The sequence below is a fragment of the Ursus arctos genome, unplaced genomic scaffold (assembly GCF_023065955.2).
Source record: "Ursus arctos isolate Adak ecotype North America unplaced genomic scaffold, UrsArc2.0 scaffold_11, whole genome shotgun sequence".
Lineage (NCBI taxonomy): Eukaryota > Metazoa > Chordata > Mammalia > Carnivora > Ursidae > Ursus > Ursus arctos.
Genome location: NW_026622775.1, coordinates 28,093,104 through 28,117,764, shown reverse-complemented (window position 1 = coordinate 28,117,764; position 24,661 = coordinate 28,093,104). Strand labels below are relative to the sequence as shown.

Here is a 24,661-nt window from a genome sequence, read left to right as displayed (position 1 = left end):
TTCTCATTGCCATCGGATGTATCATGCTTTAAACAATAGTAAAGTTCCAAAAATTTAGTAAAACTCTGTGGCACAAGAAATTCTCTCTGCTCACATGCAAGGCTGAATTTTTTTGTCTTTTTTGTTAATGGCATTGCTAACAATATTTGCAATTAGAAATTAAAACTTCAAGTAAAGGGCTTTCTTTTTTCTTTGAAAAGTTCAATAGTCTAATGGATGTGGAAAAAAATAAAAAATTGATAGGTGACAATCATATTTGAAAAGAAAGAGACTCATTCTTATTGATTATTTTGATAATTAGTCCTGTGGATGTGCTTTTGGTTTTGATTAGATTATATGGAAAACCTGAATATGGGTTAAAAGTTAATATTATATAGTTAGCTTGCTATAATATTCAAGAACATTATTTAATTTTTTTATTTAATTTTAAAATATTGACTATGTAAGTATTTTTTTCTTAGAAAATTTAACTTTTTTAACTATAGAGAAAATATGGATTTATTTAAATAAGTGCTAAAATACAGGTTTCCAGGGGAGTTAGTGGAGGAATGATGAGAGACAGAATGCATGCTGTAAGAAAGTGGAGTGGTGGAATAAGGAGCCAGATAAAAGATACAGGAGAGAAAAGGAAATAAAAATTCCAGAAAAATATAAAAAAGAAATAAAATAACTGAGTTAAAACTGCAGATTATCATGTGTGTGGAAATAGTATTAAAAATGTTCTTTTTTTTTTTTTGTATTATGTTAGATTCTGGCAATAGTAAATACCTCTTATTACTTTCAGAATTCAGTTTGTGTTCTAGAAATGTTTTAAATTTCAGGTGCCCATTAATTGATGTGCAAAGTCCACCATATCTCTTCTGGCTCCAATCCTCTCTCCCTCTTGTATCATGAAAATGGTGGCGATGTTTTTGTTACTACGTTTGGGAGAAATTCTTTAGTCATGCTTCTGTGTTTCACTGAAATTCATAGCATCTAATCTCAGTTGGGCCTTTTGTTCTGAACAGAGTTCTTTTTATTCAGACAGAAATAAGTCCCTATCCAGCTCGTGTTGCAAAATTTTGACTTCTCTGAAGGTCCTACTCCCTTGGGAGTGACCTACCCTCACACCAGTAGAGCGAGTTCAACTTGCCTTCTAATTTACAAATTAAGCCATCTGTTACGAACTTCTTTAGTGTTGCTCCCCATCCCTGTCAAAATTTCTTTGCACATTTTCCATGATTGCTTGTCATTTCTCTTTTCAAAGGATGAAATGTTATTTCCCTTTTCCAAATTAACGTCTTCCTGTGCTCCCCAGCCATGACACCTCCAGCCTATTCTGCTGATAATCCATCACACCTGCATTCCCTTGATGTTGTCCCATTGATCATTCCCTCTTCTATTCTTTCATCTGCTAATTACTCATCTTCTATTTACTCACTCCCGTTGGCTTTTTGCCAAGACCTTCAATCTTGGTCAGTTGTGAAAGGTACTAAAACACCTTTCTTCAATTCTGTCACCTGATCAAGCTCCCACTCTTTCCTCAAGAGCACCTAGAAAATTATTTCCATATCTGTATTTCTAATTTACCATTCAGATAATTGAAATCTCACTTCTACACCACCTTGATTTTATCATTATATCAGAAGTCAGGAATGATTCCCTAATTATCACACCTAAACTACTGCTTCTAATTTTCCTACTTGATCTTTGCAGTATTACTGACCAACATATTCCTCTTAAAAATTCTCCCTCAAAAACAAAGAAAGTGAAATCTTTTTTTTCTCTTTCCTTCTCTCGTAATACCTGAGTCTTTCACTGATCCAGCATCTTAACATAGGCATATCCTAGTAGTCTGTTTTCAAATTCATTGATTTCTACTCTTTATTATTTCTTTCCTTCTGGGTTTAGGTTTGTTTTGGTCTCCTCCCTCTCCTCTTCCTTTTTCTTCTTTGCTGCCTTAAGGTAAAAGTTCAGATTATTGATTTGAGACCTTTCTTCTGTTCTAACATGAGCATTTGTAAATTTCTCTCTTAGAATTCTTTTAGCTGTTTTATTGCTTTAGCATTGCTCCAGTGCTTCCTAAGTACGGCCTTGAATTTTGATATATTATTTTCATTTAGTTCTAAGTATTTTTTTCTTGAGACTTCCTCTTTGACTCACAAATTATTTAGAAATGTTCTGTTTAATTTACAGATGTTTGAAGAAATTTCGGTTATGCTTTTGTTATTAGTCTAGATTAATTCTCTTATAGTTAAAGGGCATACATGGTATTATTTCATTTCTTTTCAGTTTGTTGAGGCATGCTTTATGACCCTACAAATGGTCTGTCTTAGTGAATGTCCCATGTGGGCTTGAAAAGTGTATATCCTGCTATTGTTGTGTGTCATGTTCTGTAGCTATCAATTAGATCCAGTTGGTTAATGGTGTTGTTTATTCTTCTATATCTGTGCTGATTTTCTGACTATTCTATCTACAGAAAAAGAAATGTCCTCTAAATTACTGAGCAAATGCTTTACTAAAACTGTGCTTCTGGCTTTACTTTTAAAATCCATTACTTCTGATGCTACCTCCTGATTTCTGTCTTCTGTGGCTTCTATTTCCTTCCTACTGAAGCCTTGATATCCTTCCTGTGGTCCTTCCAGCTCTGGTTGCTCCATGGCCACAGAGAACTGCCAGCACCAGGAATCACACTGTGAATATATAAAGAACACATACAACTCAATAGCAAATAACCTAAACCCTGATTTAAAAAAATGGACAGAGAAACTGAATGGACAGTTTTCCAAAAAAGACATACAAATGACAGGTACAAATGAACACCTTTTCTCAAAAAATTAGAAATAGAATTATCGTCCTATCCAGCAATCCCACTTCTGGGTATATATCCAAAAGAATCAAAGTCAGGATCTTATAGAGAATCTACACTCCCATATTCACTGCAGCATTAATCACAATAGTCAAGATATGGAAACTACCTAAGTGTCTGTCAACTGATGAATGGATAAAGGTGTGACATATATATATAAAATATCACTCAGCTGTAAGAAAGCAGAAAATCCCACCAATGGGACAACTTGGATAGACCTTGAAGGTATTATGCTAAGTGCAATAAGTCAGACAGAGGAGATAAATATTGTATGATGTCACTTATATGTGGAATCTAAAAAAGACAAACTCAGAGAAAGAGCAGAGTTGTGGTTTCTGGGGTTGGAGAGTGGGAGAAATGGGGAACTATTGATCAGAGTACAAACTTGCAGTTATAAGATTAATAAGGTTGGGAATCTAATGTATAGCATGGTGTTTATAGCTAATAATACTGTATCATATACTTGAATGTTGCTAAGAGAATAAATCCTAAAGGTTCTCACCACAAAAAAGAAATAACCATGTGATGGGATGGAGGTGGTAGCTAATACTATAGCGGTAATCATTTTGCAATTTATAAATGTATCAAATCAACATGTTATACACATTAAACTTGCATAAGGTTATATAGCAATTATATTTCAATTAAAGCTGAAAAAATAAAAAATAAAATTACATGTAGAAGAAACAAACTAATGAAGAAAAATCACATGATCATATCAATTGCAGAAAAATTTGATTCATTAATTTCTTTGCTTACTTTTTTGTTTTAGTAGAAAAGGGTAATTCAAAAATTTTGAAAGGCATTTTGTTGAACATTGACATAAATTGGAGAAAAAATACTTTAGATGATTCAACAGTGAATGAGTCATCAACAGATGGTTTCAATTAAACTTTTCAAAACACATACTCAGCAAGGGTAAACCAACCAGTTCAGGTATCTGGTTTTTACATATTTTTTTCTTTTTTTTTGGAAACACAGATCAGTTAATTTATTTCAATATTTGGGCAGAATATATTATAAAACATTGTTTTCCTTTCTGTGACTTGTTTTTGGCATACAAGAGAGAAGTAGGTGATCATATTGAAGGGATTAAATATATAAAGCAGGTCAGAAAGTAGGAATATTTAAGCCATATTTGCTTATAAAGGATCTTAATATCTTTGTGAAAACCATGACCTAATAGAAAGCCCTGGCTAAGATTCTGAATGCTTTGTTCAGGAGAGAGGAAAATGAATAAATGAGATAACAGATTTTCAGCCAACTAACCAGCAATATATGTGTTTTCTGTTTTTTGATCATTTATCCCTAAATAGTTTAAATTGTCTAATGTTAAGAATGACAGTAAGATTCTGGAAAACTGTTAATAGGAGGAGTTAAATATTTCCCAAGTTTATTTTATAATTCTGGTGTAACACTTGGAGCTCTCCAGAGAAACAGAGCGAATAAGATGTATGTATAGTATATGTAATTTAAGTACTAGGCTTACATGATCATGGGGACTGGCAATTCTGAAATCTGTAGGGCAGGCAGGCATGCTAGAAACTCAGGGTTTCCATGTTACAGTCTTGAGGCAGAATGCCTTCTCTAAGAAACCTCAATTTTTGCTTTTAAGGTCTTAAGCTGATTGGACGAGGCCCACTCATACTATCCAGGATAAGCTTTGCTTAAAGTCAACTGATGTTAGGTGTGAGCCTATAATATCTATAAAACATCTTCACAGCAACACCTAGAGTAGTTTGCTTAAATAACTGGGTACTATAGACTTGCTAAACTGGTACATAAAACTAACCATCATATCTGGTTATCTGATTTTGTAGTTTGCTTTATTTTAGAGTGAGATATTTTAGATATATTAGATATAATATATGTTTATAGTCAGTAAACCAACTGTTAATTAATATTACTATTTGTTAATATTAAAATTAATCACTATTCATTATTACAACCAATATATAAAATATTACACATTTTATATTCATTCATTTGACTTTTTTTTATTTAAGATTTACTATATACTAGGTACTATACTTTGTTTGGAGACACATACAATAAATATATTATACCCAAACACTTAAGAAGTTGAAATTTCAGGGGCGCCTGGGTGGCTCAGTCTGTGAAGCATCTGCCTTGGGCTCAGGTCATGATCCCAGGGTCCTGGGATCGAGTCCCCCATCAGGCTCCCTGCTCAGTGCAAAGCCTGCTTCTCCCTCTCCCTCCACCCCTGCTTGTGCTCTCGTGCATGCATGCTCACCCCCCACCATGTGCACAAACACGTATTCTCTCTCAAATAAATAAATAAAATCTTTTAAAAAAGTATAAGTTTCAGTGAGATGAGATGTTAAGTTTTGACTTTGTATACATACATATATCATCCCCAATTTTCAAGTTAAAAAATGTTCTAAAATAGATTTCATTTATTAAATATTGCCTTGACTATATGTGCAAGGCATTGTAATATGTGCTCTGCATACTTTAAAGGCTAAAAAAAAAGTACCCTTTCCTCAAAGAGTTTAAAATCTGCTGGGAATCTTTTGACTCTTTTTTTTGCCACTATGTGATATGGGAAAATTACTGTAATTTGAGGTTGAATTTCCTTATCTATGCAATGGGAATTATACTAGATAACATTTCAGTAACATTTCTTTATGGTCTTAAAATATGATTATTTTCAAGATTCTTTGTATAGAAAATTATTCTCCAGTGGGTAGGAATGGATACATTATTTATAATGATTTTATTCCAAATAGGAAATTAGTTATTAATGGCTTGCATACAAGTATTGAGAGCTAGACATATTGTTTTGTGTTTAGATTCACAGCTAAATCTCTTTCATAAAACAATAAAAGTTAACCTCAAAGACTGACAGAGAAAATACCAATAAGTGGAAAATCCAGTGGCCAATAGCAGAATGTGGGCTTTAACATGAGGTCAACATTAAATGAAAATTACTATTTTGATATAGTCAACCAGTTATGAACTAGGTATAAAAAAGTGCTTTGCGAATTTAAGGTTTGAGAATTTAAAAAGCTGTATTATGTGTTAAAGCTTATTATTTGGAAATCATATTAAGTTTGGTCTCCAAATTAAAACTTATTTTCAAAATTTGGCAATTCAAGATTAAAGGAGCGCCTGCACTGTAAAGTACATATTACAAGAAAGTACAGTTTTTAATACTTGTAGGAAGCGATTCACTTTAATTGTTTGTACTCATTTCCGTAAAAGACAATTGCACAGGGCAATGATATTATCATGATGTTATTAGTAGTAGTATGCACATGTTTGATGCTTTAGGAATCTGAAGGTAAAGCCATACCATTTTATGTATCCTTCCTTCATGAGAAAAAACAAACCTTCTATTCTGTAAGTGAACTGCCTGCAATTCTCAGCACCCACCAAAACTTCATTCTTCATACTTGCTTTCTATTTTCATAGCAATGGGAATGGAATGTGATCCTCAGGACTCAGCCTTTATCCTGACCTCTGTGTCCATAGCTTTTGACTCAGGACTGAGTTCACCATAACTTATTTTTACAACAATCCTGAGATGCAGCCAGACCACTTGGCGATATTTTTCACTCCTACTCAGCTTATTTCAAAATGGGAATTCTCACTGTTTCTCTTTTTAGAGCATTCCTAGTTTCAGCAGGAAACCTTTTAAAATAAAACTGCTGTTATGCAAATGACTGAAGACAAAATGCATTTTGTTCAATTCCCAGATTCTGTCTTGATTATTAAGCGCCATAAAGCCCTCTACTTCCCAGGCTTATTCACAAAGCTATTACCCAATCTGGCAATATTTTCTCAAGAAATTTCTGGATGGTACATACTTTTTTATGACGGCAAATCAGTTCCCTGTTTTCATAAGCTGCATTGTAGGGCAAATCCCCAACCTGTGCATCCTGAATATTCGCCTTGTTTGGTCATAAATCGTTGGAATTGTGACTATCAGCGAGTCAAAGGGACATTTCAAGGTTTGGGATTGGGAGTCTTTCCTTTCTGACTTTGGCTATTCTCCTATGGTTTTGTTTTTCTGTTTACCATGTGCAGTTTTTCTCTCCAGTCCCCCCCGGACCCCTTGGTGGGTTTTTATCATAGTGTGAGTTGATGGGCTTCAAACTTGTAAGCTATCATTTTCTAGTTTTTTCTTCTCAAAACAGTCCACTTCCCTTAAGCTTAGCTCTTGTGTTCTTAAATAAAACTCCAATTGAAGAAACGGTCATATTTCTTATAAGCTGTGAGACTCACCAAGGTCATTTTTGTTTGCTCTATCAGTTAAAATACAATCCTACTTACGATTGCCTGGCATGGATGAGTGCACTTTTTTAATGTACATAATACTTTTTGACACTGGGAAATAAGAAGCTATGAAAATAAGGTTGATAAACCCGTAAAGAAGTCTTTCCTTAAATGGTCACAATCTGCCAAGAGCTGATAAGGAAAAGGGTCCTGTGGGGACAATGACAAGAAACTAACAGCCATCAACCCCATGTCAGCACTGGGAGAGAAAACAAATAGAATTCCAGACAATTCAGAACAAATACTACAAATCAGAGAGGATCCCAAAACCTCCTTTCAATCTTACACTTGAAAGACAACTCAGAAACACAAAGGATATTAGGCAACTCCACACTAATCGTTACATTGTGCCATTTCTTTTGTCTTTCTTCTCTTGATCTCAAATTAAATTTGTCTTCAGTAACAGGTTTTCTCTATGGCATATATCATTTTATTTCCAATATAAAACACTCAAGAAGAGACGGAGGCAGAGCAAGGGTAAGTTAATTATTGCAATTATGTGTTAATTATGATGAATTCTTTAAGAGTAATGAAGTAATGCTTAGCAAATTTCTGTTGAGTCTTTATATACTCTGTTCTAAAGGGTATTGAAGCTATAAAGTGTTATTGGAAAATGATATTGTCAGATGAAGTTAAAATATAAATAATCACAGATTGACAGATCATAGATATTGCAGTGTGGTTAATTATTCCTCATGACATTAAAATATTTTTCACAAACTCTTGTGTAAGAGACATGTCTCAGATTTCTAATTCATTTTATTTTGACATTAGAATGGGTTACATGACAAATTTTGATGCTACTTCTGACACAGAGTAGATAAAATGAATGGCAGCAGATAATGGATTAATTGGAGCTTGTGAAAATACTATAGTTTAAAATATTTTCAAAGTAGTTGTGCAGCAAAGGTAGGTGAGGGATAAAAGCTAATAACACTAATATTCCTTAATCGAGAGAGTACCGTGTTCATGACTCCCTTCTAAATACCTTACACAGATTACATAATTTAACCTTCCTCTTCCTCCACAAAAAAAAAAAAAAAAAAAAGACACCATAATGAGGTATTACCATTCGCATTCAAGAGATAAAATTTTCTTCGGCTGCCATATATTACTTCCTAGGCTATAAACCACACAACAGATGGCATCCCATGAAGTTAGTGGGATCTTATATTTAGGGAAGTCAAATAATTTGGGAATATTATTTGCAAGCACAAAATGAGGAAGCTAGAATTTGAACCCATACTTAATCTCTTAATGTAAATTTACATGAATGCTTTTAAGACCATTTATATGTTGAAACAAACCTCCTTTGTTGATAAAAATGACTTAGTTGGCATGAGTGGGCCAAGATGGAATCTTACCAAAGTCAACCTAGAAGGTAAATGTTATTGGGATGGAAGTTAAGATGGCGGAGGAGTAGGAGACACCGTTTTCAGCCGGTCCCCGAGTCGAGCTGGATAGGTACCAGACCAGCCTAAACAACCACGGAACCAGTCTGAGACGCAGGAAGACGCATCTGGATCTCTACAAATGAACATCTCCAGCGCTGAGTATTGAGGTACGAAGCGGGGAGCCATGAAACTGTGCACAGATATCGGAAGATAAACGGAAGGGGGAGGGAGCCGCCGTGTTCGGGCGCCGGGAAGCGGTAGCCACTTGCACGGGAGAGCGGGCGGGGCTCGTGGACGGCACCCGCAAAACAGCAGACTGAGACCGTGAGCCGGGTGCGCGCCACCAGGCATCTCGCGGAACACCGGAATCCCGGTGCGCTCACTGGATCCAGACTGAGACCGGGAGATCCGGGAGCGCGCGCGGGGCGGCTGGCGGCTGGCGGCATTAGAAACACAAAGGACAGAGACTCGCCGGCCCTGGAAGTGAGGGCTGGGACGCCGGGTGTGGGGCGCACATCCCGGGACGCTGCAGGGTTGAGCAGCACCAACAGAAACAGAGTTAAAGTGGCCAGAACATTAGTAGAGAACGGGCCGCAATCCCTCTGTTCTGTGACAGAGGCTGAAATTTGGCCGCTGCTGCTCTGACTCTCAGAGGAGGCACAGCAAACCGCCAGGGAAAGCCGCCAGAGAACAAAAGCCTGGAAATACCGGCTCAGGGAGGGCCCATCCCCATCCCCCCTCGCAGGGGACACGGAGACTCTACCCAAACAGGGATGCCTGAGTATCGGCGCGGCAGGCCCCTCCCCCAGAAGGCAGGCTGAAAAATCAAGAAGCCCACAACCCGAGGCGCCTGGGTGGCGCAGTCATTGAGCGCCTGCCTTCGGCTTTAGGGCGTGATCCCGGCGTTCCGGAAAGGAGTCCCTCTCCTCCGCTGGGAGCCTGCTTCTTCCTCTCCCACTCCCCTGCTTCTGTTCCCTCTCTCGCTGGTTGGCTGCCACATAAATAAATAAATAAAATCTTTAAAGAAGAAGCCCACATCCCTAAGATCCCTATAAAACAAGGGGCACGGCCTGGGACCCAGTCAATAATTTGGGCTCTGGACAACCCCGCAACTTCTCCTCATCAGAATGACAAGAAGGAGAAGCCCCCCCCAGCAAAGAAAAGACAGTGAGTCTGTGGCCTCTGCCACAGAAATAATGGATATGGATGTAACCAAATTATCAGAAATGGAATTCAGAGTAATGATGGTCAAAATGATGAGTAGAATTGAAAAAACTATTAACGAAAAGGTTACTGAGAATATAGAATCCCTAAGGACAGAAATGAGAGCGAATCTGACAGAAATTAAAAATTCTATGAGCCAAATGCAGGCAAAACTAGAGGCTCTGACGGCCAGGGTCGCAGAAGCAGAGGAACGGGTTAGTGAATTGGAGGATGGGTTAATAGAGGAAAAAATGAAAATAGAAGATGGTCTTAAAAAAATCCACGCCCACGAATGTAGGTTACGGGAGATTACTGACTCAATGAAACGATCCAATGTTAGAATCATCGGCATCCCCGAGGGGGTGGAGAAAAACAGAGGTCTAGAAGAGATATTTGAACAAATTGTAGCTGAAAACTTCCCTAATCTAGCAAGGGAAACAAACATTCGTGTCCAAGAGGCAGAGAGGACCCTTCCCAAGCTCAACCATGAGAGACCTATGCCACGTCACGTCATAGTGCATTTCGCAAATATTAGATGCAAGGATACAGTATTGAAAGCGGCCAGGGCAAAGAACTTTCTCATGTACCAAGGCAAAAGCATCAGAATTACGTCAGACCTGTCTACACAGACCTGGAATGAGAGAAAGGGTTGGGGGAGCATATTTAAAGCTCTTTCAGAGAAAAACATGCAGCCAAGGATCCTTTATCCAGCAAGGCTGTCATTCAGAATTGATGGAGAAATAAAGACATTTCAGAATCGCCAGTCACTAACCAATTTTGTAACCACGAAACCAGCCCTACAGGAGATATTACGGGGGCTTCTATAAAAGTAAAAAGGCCCCAAGAGTGATACAGAACAGAAAGTCACAGCCAATACAAACAAAGACTTTACTGGCAACATGGCAACATTAAAATCATATCTCTCAGTAATCAGTCTTAATGTAAATGGTTTGAACCATCCCATAAACGCCACAGGGTTGCAGATTGGATAAAAAGAAATGACCCATCCATTTGCTGTCTACAAGAGACTCATTTCAAACCCAAAGATGCATTCAGACTGAGAGTAAGGGGATGGAGTACCATCTTTCACGCAAATGGACCTCAAAAGAAAGCTGGGGTAGCAATTCTCATATCAGATAAATTGGATTTTAAACTACAGACTATAGTTAGAGACGCAGAAGGGCACTATATTATTCTTAAGGGAAGTATTCAACAAGTGGATATGACAATTATAAATATATATGCCCCCAACAGGGGAGCAGCAAGATACACAAGCCAACTCTTAACCAGAATAAAGAGACATATAGATAAAAATACATTAATAGTAGGGGACCTCAACACTCCACTCTCAGAAATAGACAGAACACCCTGGCAAAAACTAAGCAAAGAATCAAAGGCTTTGAATGCCATACTCAACGAGTTGGACCTCATAGATATATATAGAACACTACACCCCAGAACCAAAGAATACTCATTCTATTCTAATGCCCATGGAACATTCTCAAGAATAGACCATGTTCTGGGACACAAAACAGGTCTCAACCGATACCAAAAGATTGAAATTATCCCCTGCATATTCTCAGACCACAACGCTCTGAAATTGGAACTCAACCACAAGGAAAAATTTGGAAGAAACTCAAACACTTGGAGACTAAGAACCATCCTGCTCAGGAATGACTCGATAAACCAGGAAATCAAAAATCAAATTAAACAATTTATGGAGACCAATGAGAATGAAAATACAACAGTCCAAAACCTATGGGATACTGCAAAGGCAGTCCTAAGGGGGAAATACATAGCCATCCAAGCCTCACTCAAAAGAATAGAAAAATCTAAAATGCAGTTTTTATATTCTCACCTCAAGAAGCTGGAACAGCAACAGAGGGACAGGCCTAATCCACGCACGAGGAAGCAGTTGACCAAAATTAGAGCTGAAATCAATCAAGCAGAAACCAGAAGTACAGTAGAGCAGATCAACAGGACTAGAAGCTGGTTCTTTGAGAGAATCAATAAAATTGACAGACCACTGGCAAGACTTATCCAAAAGAAAAGAGAAAGGACCCAGATTATTAAAATTATGAATGAAAAAGGAGAGGTCACGACGAGCACCACTGAAATTGGAAGGATTATTAGAAATTTTTATCAACAGCTATATGCCAATAAACTAAGCAATCTGGAAGAGATGGAATCCTTCCTGGAAACCTATAAACTACCAAGATTGAAACCGGAAGAAATTGATTCCTTAAACAGGCCAATTAATTATGAAGAGATTGAGTCAGTGATAAACAACCTTCCAAATAACAAAACTCCAGGCCCGGACGGTTTTCCTGGGGAATTCTACCAAACATTCAAAGAAGAAATAATACCTATTCTCCTAAAGCTATTTCAAAAAATAGAAACAGAAGGAAAGCTACCAAACTCATTCTATGAGGCCAATATTACCTTGATCCCCAAACCAGGCAAAGACCCCATCAAAAAGGAGAATTACAGACCGATTTCCCTAATGAATATGGACGCCAAAATCCTCAACAAGATTCTTGCTAATAGAATCCAACAGTACATTAAAAGGATTATCCATCATGATCAAGTGGGATTCATACCTGGGATGCAAGCGTGGTTCAATATTCGCAAATCAATCAGCGTGATACATCATATCAACAAGAAAAGACTCAGGAACCATATGATCCTCTCAATCGATGCCGAAAAAGCATTTGACAAAATACAGCATCCTTTCCTGATTAAAACCCTTCAGAGTGTAGGAATAGAAGGTACATTTCTCAATCTCATAAAAGCCATCTATGAAAAGCCTACTGCAAATATTATTCTCAATGGGGAAAAGCTGGAAGCCTTTCCCTTAAGATCAGGAACTCGACAAGGATGCCCACTCTCGCCACTATTATTCAACATAGTACTAGAAGTCCTTGCAACAGCAATTAGACGACAAAAAGGGATCAAAGGTATTCAAATTGGCAAAGAAGAAGTCAAAATGTCTCTCTTTGCAGATGACATGATACTCTATATGGAAAACCCAAAAGAAGCCACTCCCAAACTATTAGAAGTTATAGAGCAATTCAGTAACGTGGCAGGATACAAAATAAATGCTCAGAAATCAGTTGCATTTCTATACACGAATAACGAGACCGAAGAAAGAGAAATTAGGGAATCCATCCCATTTACAATAGCACCAAAAACCATACGTTACCTTGGAATTAACTTAACCAGAGACGTAAAGGACCTATATTCTAGAAACTATAAATCACTCTTGAAAGACATTGAGGAAGACATAAAAAGATGGAAAGATATTCCATGCTCATGGATCGGAAGAATTAACATAGTTAAAATGTCCATGCTACCCAGAGCAATCTACACTTTCAATGCTATCCCGATCAAAATACCAAGGACATTTTTCAAAGAACTGGAACAAACAGTCCTTAAATTTGTATGGAAACAGAAAAGGCCCCGAATCTCCAAGGAACTGTTGAAAAGGAAAAACAAAGCTGGGGGCATCACAATGCCGGATTTCGAGCTGTACTACAAAGCTGTGATCACAAAGACAGCATGGTACTGGCACAAAAACAGACACATAGACCAATGGAACAGAATAGAGAGCCCAGAAATGGACCCTCGGCTCTTTGGGCAACTAATATTTGATAAAGCAGGAAAAAACATCCGGTGGGAAAAAGACAGTCTCTTCAATAAATGGTGCTGGGAAAATTGGACAGCTACATGCAAGAGAATGAAACTTGACCACTCTCTCACACCATACACAAAAATAAACTCCAAATGGATGAAAGACCTCGATGTGAGACAGGAATCCATCAAAATTCTAGAGGAGAACATAGGCAACAACCTCTACGACATCGGCCAAAGCAACCTTTTTCATGACACATCCCCAAAGGCAAGAAAAACAAAAGATAAAATGAACTTATGGGACTTCATCAAGATTAAAAGTTTCTGCACATCCAAGGAAACAGTCAGAAAAACTAAGAGGCAGCCCACGGAATGGGAGAATATATTTGCAAATGACACTACAGATAAAGGACTGGTATCCAAGATCTACAAAGAACTTCTCAAACTCAATACACGAGAAACAAATAAACAAATCAAAAAATGGGCAGAAGATATGAACAGACACTTTTCCAATGAAGACATACAAATGGCTAACAGAAACATGAAAAAATATTCAAAATCATTAGCCATCAAGGAAATTCAAATCAAAACCACACTGAGATACCACCTTACACCAGTTAGAATGGCAAAAATAGACAAGGCAAGAAACAACAATTGTTGGAGAGGATGTGGAGAAAGGGGATCCCTCCTACATTGTTGGTGGGAATGCAAGTTGGTACAGCCACTCTGGAAAACAGTGTGGAGGTCCCTTAAAAAGTTAAAAATTGAGCTACCCTATGACCCAGCCATTGCACTACTGGGTGTTTACCCCAAAGATACAGACGTAGTGAAGAGAAGGGCCATATGCACCCCAATGTTCATAGCAGCAATGTCCACAATAGCTAAATTGTGGAAGGAGCCGAGATGCCCTTCAACAGATGACTGGATTATGAAGTTGTGGTCCATATATACGGTGGAATATTACTCAGCTATCAGAAAGAACGAGTTCTCAACATTTGCTACAACATGGACAGCACTGGAGGAGATAATGCTAAGTGAAATAAGTCAAGCAGAGAAAGACAACTATCATATGATTTCTCTCATCTATGGAACATAAGAACTAGGATGATCGGTAGGGGAAGAAAGGGATAAAGAAAGGGGGGGTAATCAGAAGGGGGAATGAAACATGAGAGACTATGGACTATGAGAAACAAACTGAGGACTTCAGAGGGGAGGGGGGTGGGGGAATGGGATAGACCGGTGATGGGTAGTGAGGAGGGCACGTATTGCATGGTGCACTGGGTGTTATACACAACTAATGAATCATCGAGCCTTACATTGGAAACCGGGGATGTACTGTATGGTGACTAACATAATATAATAAAAAATCATTAAAAAAAAAAAAAAAGAAGGTAAATGTTATTGAAACAAGGGGAGTATGAGGTAGACATATGTCTTTATAGTACAAGTTTACAAGTATATTTGTACAATATAGAAGCTTTATGCTCAATTTACAGGCAAAATGATCAAGAAAAAAATGCAGCTTTTTGTGGAATTTTAAATGAGTAGGAGATCCAGGGTGAAATAGCTCACTGACAATAATTTTTTTTTCTGAATGTCTGTGAAGTAAGAAGAAATAAAGTCTTCTTAAAATAGAGGCATGAATATTGATCTTTAATATTTTTTTATATTTTTTTTTCTTGTTCTAAATTGTGAAATAATATTTTCACTTCTATGCTTCTAAACAAATGTCATCCTGAATTTACTGTTCAACGTGTCAATAGTAAGGTGAGTTTCTACAAAGACTTGGTCGAGGTAGTTCATGGTATGAGAATAAACCAGCTTCTGGAAAGAAGAATGAGAGCCATGGTTCCTCAGGGGAAACTTCTCTCTTGGTATTGCTCTGGTGACTGGGCCCATTCTGTAAAACTCAATGTTTTACAGAAGCTCAGAACCGAATTTTCACCCTCCAGATATCCTCTAGCCAGGATAGATTGAATTAAAGAAAGAACACTTAAAAACATGTTTGCCTTTCTTTTAATTGATGTCAGTGGCTAGGAGAAGAAGAAAATGCAGGTACAAATAACTTATTCAGAAAAGTAGTAGAGAAATAGAATGGCTTGAAAGTCAGATTATTTGAATCAGCTTACAGACAGCGTAAGACAAGCAGAAGGGGAAGATCGAATAAAATGACCATGACGCTAATATAATAAAGAATGTACTATGTTCCAATAAGGGCTAAGAAGTGGAAAGATGACTTAAAAGAAGTTGATGATAAAGGTAAACTTTTGCAGTAAAAATGACAGAGAAAAACAAACTGATATCAATTTAAAATCATGTGAAAAGGACTGACAGAACTAGAATTTCATTATCTTGATTATCACATGGTATAGGTCAAAAGTTGGGAAAATCTTCTAAATTATGACATTGTGTAAATTATGTGCTTTTAACTGTAGCTGAATTAACAAAGATCTTACACTCTAATTACAAAATTGGAATATTTTATTAATATAGTAAATGTTATAATCATTGTATAATTTTTAAAAGATATTATTATACAGCCAAACAAAAACATGCAGGTGCAAATTGTTTCTTTTCAAATGAACAGTATTATTACTCACTATTTAATTTAATGCCCATAACTGATTATAGCATTTCTTCCTTCCTTAACTATCTGTTGGATAGCAGTGATTTCCCTTTTACAAAGCAGTGTTAGAGTGAAAAACATGACATTGGTCTGAAGAGACATTTTTTACAATCAAGACTATTACTAATAGTCAGTAGTAATTAGGCTGTATTTCAGTTAGGGATTACTGACAGAAGCAAGGAAGAATGAACAGACTATTTTGTAACACAAAATTTACCTACTGCATGCACAAGTCATTGAACAAATATGTATGTTATGTCTTCACAGTATCTTAGAAATGTAGGGAAGACAACATTTTGATATACGGAATAAAAATATAGATGCCAAATATGTAAGTAAAATATAGATTTCATTTATTAATTCAGTCAGTCAATATATTTGTGAAATAGCTAAGGTGGTCTTTTTTTCATGAAATTTACATGAAGTGAATTTTCTTAAAGAGGGTATTCAGAGGTTTAGAATGTTTGCTCTGGAGAATGAGAGAGACAGCTGATTGAAGACATTTAAAGGAATAACTGAGAGCACAGTTGAGATCAGAAAAGATGTAACTGGTGGTCTTCAAAATGAAATGATTTAATCTAGCGGCATTCAGTGGTTTGTTGGTAGTGGTAGAGATTGCACATAATTTATTGCATTAGTTTGAGATTTAGTAGAACTGCAGATGTCCCTAAAAGTTTCGTGTGAGGTGAAATTGTACAAAGGATGTATATGAAACTGTAAGAGGTCTGTTAACTGAATAATGTGAAATTGTCACATCAAAAACATAGATGGGGGCACCTGGGTGGCTCAGTCAGTTAGGTTCTGACTCTTGGTTTCATGTCAGGTCATGATCTCAGGGTCGTGAGATCAGCCCCACACAGGGCTCCATGCAACTGGAGTCTGCTTGAGGTTCTTTTCTCTTCCCTCTCCTTCCCCCCCATTCCCCTCCTACCACTTGTGTGCTCTCTCTCTCTCCCTAAAATAAATAAGTAAATGCAAATTAAAAAAAAAAAAAACAGAGATAGGAAAGTTAGAATCAGCAAACTATACTAAGGAATGTGAAAGGTAGGATGAAAATCAGTCAAAGACATTAACAAATTACATATATATATATAATGTATATATGCATATACATGTCTATACACAAATAAGAGATTTTCAGTAAGAAGTTCTTTATCTCCACTTTTAATATTGAGAAAGCTTAAGGTATTTGTCAAATGGGGAAACTGTCATTAGAGCTATTCCTGGAATTGCACAGGTGAAAACCAGGTTGTAGTGGACTGAAAAGTGAGTGGGAGTTAAGCAGGTAGAAATAGTAAGCAAAAAGAAGGCAATCTCTTCCAACTCAACAGAATGTACATATTAATGGGAAACTGGGCACAGAAATTAGGGGATGCCAGACAAAATCCCCCAGATGTCATATTTCCATGTATGAACTTAAGCAAGGACTAAGTCAGGAGTGAATCCACTGGACAAGTATAAAGTAATTCGTTCTGCTCTATCAACATTGGTAGTGAGAAAAATCCCACTTTTTTAATTGTGGTGAAATTCACATAACATAAAATTAACGTGTAAAGGGCACCATTCATTTATTTAGTACATTCACAATGTTGTGCAACAAAAAGCCAAACTCTTAATCAGTGTAGTGTGTTTTGAAACATAAAACCAAATAACTTGAAGAAATCAGATAGGAAAACTATTTGACTCTAGAGAATATACAAGCAAAAAGAAATAAAAATGAAAATCTGAAATAGGCATTGGAATGATTTCACTCTGTTGAGTAATGGCTTTAAATATGGTCTAAGATAAATAACAATGTGCGGTTTCAGCTAATCAAAATTTGTGGCAAAGCCATGGTTTTCAGGATAGCTGTATGTCTCCTTGCAGTTGTGTGTGCGTGGTTGTCCAAGTCTTTTCTTATCTTGGAGTTATAACTCTTGTAGAGCATGTTAGGGTTTTTGTGGGCTTTGTTTTTTTGTTTGTTTGTTTTGTTTTGTTTTCTCTAACAGAGTATCTACAACAGGCTATTGAAAATCAACATTTAAAAAATCATTTTAAAAATAGAGTTGTAAATTGATTTTCCTAAACCTACAATTAGAGAAATTATTTCTAGGAATTACATTTGACCCAATTAAAGCTCAGAAAAGGATTTTGGTGTTTGGAGAAAATTGAGTGAAATGGAAGAAGTGACGCATATGAGTGATGAGATTAGGTCTCTGGTTGTTTTGGGGAGAAACAACAGAGCCTAGTGAGAAAAGTGGAAAAGAGAAGAGGGGATCGTGAGGATGAAGCAGAGTAAAGGAGACACCGATGAGTCCAGCTGCTTGTTGTCTTTAATAGGAAAAATTAGTTGAGTGTTTATACTCCTTTCTTTTATTAAAAACACGATGACCTGAGCTGACTCAGATAGTTTCCTTTCTGCTACAAACATGAGGTCTTAGGTGAAATAACACTCTAAATATAATATCTAGTCAAACATAAAGAAATGAAAGATTCAAGGAGTACAAAGAATAATAAAAATTAATATGGTGTGAGTTGATGGCCCTATAATCTGTAGTGATTTTAACCCTATATTTAGGCTTTCAAGGCTGAAGCCTAGCCGTTTAATCTACACAGGAAGATAAGAAAGATGGACCCAGGCTGTCGAGGTAGTTAAACTCCACTTTCTAATTCTGTGTAAAATACCACTTGAAAATCCTTTCATAGATATTCTCCGTCCATTAAAAGTGAACTAGAAAAATGCTACACACAAACAAAGAGGTGGCGCAAAATTTCTGTTTTGTCTAGAGTCTTGAGTATAAAGGTATAAAGGCAGTTGGGAAAAATCAAAACCTTGGAGCCAAACACATCTAAACCTAGCTTTCAAATTTGTACTGTTCACCTACAATTTTTCCCGGAATATTGAAATCGAGGTAACCTTGTCAGAAATAAGGAAACTGAAAGAATATAATCAGATGTGGAAAAAAAAAATGTTTGATGAAAGCTAATTCATAAAATGCAATTATAAGACATGACAAGTGAGCTTCCATGAGAGTATTAGTAGATGTAAGAAACAGAAATTGACCTTAAAAACTAAAATCATAGAATAATAAGGAAACTATTAAATACATATACTTAAAACTTTTGAGGAGCTAATAAAGGAAGAAAAGAACGTTTGAAAAAATAAAATAGAACTTGTAAGTAGTATGCATATAATAATTGAACCGAAAACTCAATGAAAAGACTAAAGAGATTAATTGGAGCTAAACAGAGAATTTGTAAACTGGGAGAGGATCTAAGGAGATAGCTCCACATACCACACAGAAAGTAAGCAGCTGGTGATAGTGACTGGCAGCGGGCGCCTAGTATTTTCTGGAATGTTCATAATCTTTGGTTTCTTAATCTGGAGGCTGGTTAAATGGACACTTTGTGAAAATTCCTAGAGTTGTATAATTAAGAGTGATGTATTTCTATAAAGAGGTAAAAAAATGTTAGGTACAAGTACACAAAATTTGGAATATATATAACAACTGAAATTATAATTGGGAAAAGAAAATATAAAAATTTCTATCAACTTTAAAGAAGTCAAAAATGGAGTAAAAAGAACAAATAAAACATGATGAGTAGATACATGAAACAAAATAAAATGATTGAAATAAGTCCAAATATAAATTTGCCTCTTTAAATACAGAGAATGCTAGATTTGATCAAGTAACACATTTTATTTAAAAGAATTATACCTAAAATATAATGAGTAAGAAAGTTCAAAATTCAAGAAATGGGACAGGATCTTCCAGGTCCTGGTATATAGCAATCTTAATAAATAATTAATATACTTTTGTACAGATAAAGGGAGTCATTCATGACAAAAAAAATAATTGTTCAGGCAGACATTGTATACTTCTATTTGAATATCTGTAATTCAGGACTGACTAGAAAATAAAAATATTTTCGTACAAAAAAATGAGAGGCTTTAACACTGTTGAAAGAATTAATAGAAGATGAATTTCAACAAAGAAGACCTAAAGCTCAGAAGAAAAAAGGGGCAAGTAAGAAGCAAAACAAAACATAACAACTGAAAACTCAGGTAGTATTCTCCATATTATGAATTAAAATTAAATTCAAAGAATACCTCACTGGAAATTACAAAATATCAATAACTGAATAGAAAGGACTTTTTAAAATAAATACTTGTGAAATGTGGCAGAAACCATAGAAATTTACAATCTCAAGTGAATTTCTTTAAAAATTGAGAAAAATCAGAATAAATGACATAAATGTTTACTGAAATAGTGAAATAATATCAATAATAGTGCTCCCACAAAAATCTTGAAGTGGGAATACAAATATGATAAAATAAAAAACAATTTTAAGTTATTATTTCTAGAAAACAAAGAAAAACCAAATAATATATATTTTTTAAAAGCCTGGTTGTTTTAAAGGCTAATAAAACAAAAAAATTTGAGTAGGATAGATCAACAAAGAAAGACAGGAGACACAACTTGAAAATAATGCGGAGGATGGCTGCCAGCAACATTTCTAACACCAGTCATCATAAAACAAGTCCAAGGAGGCATTGATATAAATCATCTTTGGAAGACACGGAAATCTAAAGAACAGGAAGGATTCATTAATTTGGAAATGCTGCCCCACAAGCTAAGATTTACTGTCGTGTCCTCCCTGAATGCAACTGACCTCTGCTTATCTTCATGTGTTTGGCAGGACCTTGCGAAAGATGGCAAGGGTTATGTAAATCCACTTGGGGTCACTGTTCCATATATAATGAGAACCCACCTCTAGGATTTTCTTTCAGAAACTTATATATGCAGCTGGAGGAAGGCAACCTCACCTTCACTGCTAACCCAGAGGAGGGAGTAAACTATTTTATGTCCAAGAATCTCTTAGAAGATTCACCAAAGGAAATAGAAAAGTTAATCTTCTGTATAAGAACACTGAATTGGAAGAAAAAACCTGAGACTCTATCTTGATGAAAGGAGAGATGTCTTGGATGACCTTGTAATGTTGCATAATTTTAGAAATCAATTCTTGCCCAATGCACTGAGAGAATTTTTTCATCATATCCATGCCCCTGAAGAGCATGGGGAGTGTCTTGAAACTCTCCTAACAAAGTTCTTGCATAGGTTCTGTGCTTGTAACCCCAATTTAATGCAAGAACTTGGCCTTAGTCTTGATGCTGTCTATATACTACGCTACTCATTTTTTTCATAAATTTATTCATTTATTTTAAAGAAGGAGAGTGGGGGTGGGGCAGACGGAGAGGGAGAAAGAGAATCTCAGCCAGACTCCCTGCTGTGCCAGGAGCCTGATGTGGGACTCAGTCTCATGACCCTGAGATCTTAACCTGAGCAGAAATTAAGAGCGGACACTCTTTTTTAAAATACCGTGTCATGTGTACATGTTTAGCTAAAGAGATTTGTAATCATAATCATTTTATTGTAAAGATTATAATGAAGCCCTTCCTTTCTCTCTCAAAATAAATAAATAAAAATAATAGGGACAAAATTATAGGTACAATAGGATAAAAACAAACAAAAAGAAACAATGCTTTTAATATTAAGAACTAGAAAAAACTTAAACATCTATTAACAGAAGAATTGATGAACAAATTTGGCCTAGCTATAGAATGGAATATTACACAGCAGAATTGGTGGACATGTATTTATATGGATAAACGTCAAATATAAGGCTACATAAAAATTCTATTTGAAGAATACATATAGCATGCTACCAGTTGAATGGAGCTTTTAAACTCACAAAATAATATCAGCTTTAAATCTTAATGTCTTCAGAGGATTCTACCCATTCCCCTCTTTTTTGTTGTTGTCTGCAACCCTGAAATCAGTTCCCAGTATTAGTATAATATTTTGACTGCTACGTTCTCATCATTCTCTCTAATATTACTACTGTCATAATTCTTGAAGATTTTAAGATCCACAAAGAGAATCCGTGCAATTCCCTGGCATCTCAGTTTCTTGAAGTTCTCTTATTCAATGATCTTCACACTCCCTCCACCATCACTGCCATGGATAAGCTCTCAATCCTGAGCGCTCCGGCCGTCACTTCCTGTCTCCAGGACTAAATATCTCTGGTATGCACACATCTTTGATCTTCCTATGATTTACTGTGCTAATTTCCTAGGGCTACTATATAACAAAGTATCACAAACTGAGTGGTTTAAAACAACAGACATTTATTCTCTCACAATTCTGGGGACCATAATCAAGAGTCAAGAAGTCCATAATCAAGGGTCAGCAGGGCCATGCTCCCTTGAAGGCTTTTAGGGAAGAATCTTTCCTTGCCTCTTTTAGCTTTTGGTGGTTTCTGGGCTTCTTGGTGTTTTTTAGCCTGTGGCAGCATAACTCCATTCTCAACCTCCGTCTTCACAAGGCTGTCTTACCTCTGTGTCTGTGTCAAATTTCCTTTTTCATAAAAGGTCACACCTGCCATTTTTTTAAAAAAGATTTTTTAATTTTTTTATTTATTTGAGAATGAGAGAGAGAGAGCACAAACAAGGGGAGCAGCAGAGGCAGAGGGAGAAGCAGACTCCCTGCTGAGCAGGGAGCCCGACATAGGACTTGATCCCAGGAACCTGAGATCATGACCTGAGCTGAAGTCAGACGCTTAACCGACTGAGCAACCCAGGTCACCAGCCATTAAATTAAGGCCACTCTAATCTAGCATGGCCTCTTCTTAACTTGGTTACATCTGCAAAGACTATTTCCAAATACAGTCACATTCACAGGTACTAGGGGTTATAGGACTTGAACATATGTTTCGGGGGACACAGTTCGACCTAGAATATTTACAATCCATTGGTACTAACAATTTCTCTGTTCCTCACACGTAGCATGCCTTGATTCTCTATTAGTCAGTTTAGAAATCCAAATTTCTTGACCCTCTCTGATTTCATCATGCTATTATGGAAAAAAAAATTTTTTTGTTATTCCACATACACACTTGCACACCACCAGTGGCTAGAAAACACACACATACATACAGCCTGCTCTCAATTGAAGTTTCTAATCATAAACCCTGAATATGTGCTTTCAAGTTGCCTGACATTGTATTAACATTTCATTATTCCATTTATACTTGTAAGCTTCCCTACAAGTATTTCATCCCTTCTTTTCCCTCAAATTTCCAGCCCACTTCCTACTACCTCATTCTCAGCCATTGACCTTACCACTTAGTTCCCTGAGAAGATAGGGACAATCAGAAGAGACTTTCCACGAGCCCCCACAACTATTTGCAGTAATCCACCTACATCTGAGCTTAGATAGTGCCCTTCTCTACCACACATCTTCACCCTCCCACCTTTGAACTAGAGCTCATCGCCTATCACAGACAATGTCCTTGCTTAGCAATTTTCCCTTTCTCTTTTCACCGACTTTCCCTCTCTACTGGAATTTTCCGTAAGTGCATAGATATGGACTTGTTCCATAAAAAACAAAACCAAAAACAAACAACAACAACAACAACAAAATGGTCTTTCTTTACATTCGTTCCAGGACTGCTCGATTTATCTCCTTGCCTATACTCACTTTTTTCAATTTTCCTTTTCCCACTCACTACTGAACCTCTACCGACAAGCTTTCATTGCCACCACTCAACCAAAATGGCTCTTCTCAAGGTCACTGATGACTGTCAACAGGAGAATTCCATCGTTATTTCTCAGGTTTATTTTGTTTGATCCATTTTCATCATTTGATGTATTTGTGGCTTTGAGAAAACTCCACTCTCTGGCTTTTCCTTCTTTCTAAAAAGATAATTCTTTCATGCACCTAACTGCTTCCTCCCTGTCTCACAATCATAATGCTTGGGTTTACTGAGGATCAGTATGTGGACTTCTTTTCTTTTCTATTTATGCTAATTCCCTCGGTGACCTTTAAAAGCCATTTATACGTTAATGCTTCCCAATTATGTACCTGCAATCTTCTTTCCCCTGCCATCCAGCTTCACATATACCACTACCCCTTTGACATCTTCACTTGGGATGTCTAACACATAGCTAATTTACCATACTCAAAACTGAGCTCCTGACCCGTTTACCACAATGCCTCTACACATGCTCTATGTAGAGATTTTTTAGAAAACTTCTGTTAGTGGTAACTCAAACTGCTGAAGACTAATCCTCTCTGGGAGCCGCCATTATCTTTCATCTGGATGACTGCAGTTGTCTCCCAAGTGACCTTTTTGCTCTCCATCCTTGTCCCTATCCCCCCTGCAGTTCATTGTTAACGTACCAGAATTTTCCTGTCAAAAGTGTGACTCTAGTCATACCTCTCTTTTGCATAAAAGACTACCAAAATGTTTCCGTCTCACCAAGAGTTGAAAGTCCCTACACTGGCCAATAGCTCCAGCCTACATCTACTATATGGCTTCACACTCTCATTTTTCTGGCTTTATCTTCTCCTGATTTCTTCCTCTATTCCTATTTTTATTTACTGTACTTTATACACATCCAGTATATTTTTACAAAGACTATGTACTGGCTTTCTTCCCTGCCTGCACTGTTGTTCCCTGCTTATCCGCATGGCTCACTCTTTCATTTCCTTTAACCCCTTACTTAAAAAGCACGTTGTCCATGAAACTTTCCTTAACACAGACCACACTCTTCCTTTTTATCTCTTATCCTCATCTAACATATTACATATTTTCGATATTTATATTAACTGCCTGCCT

The 24,661-nt window shown here is 36.7% G+C and overlaps 1 pseudogene; it reads left to right on the top strand.

The window, feature by feature from the left end:
- The first annotated feature begins 20,469 nt into the window (after nt 1-20,469).
- Nucleotides 20,470-21,187, top strand: LOC113255813 (F-box only protein 8-like; annotated as a pseudogene).
- The last annotated feature ends 3,474 nt before the right edge of the window (nt 21,188-24,661 follow it).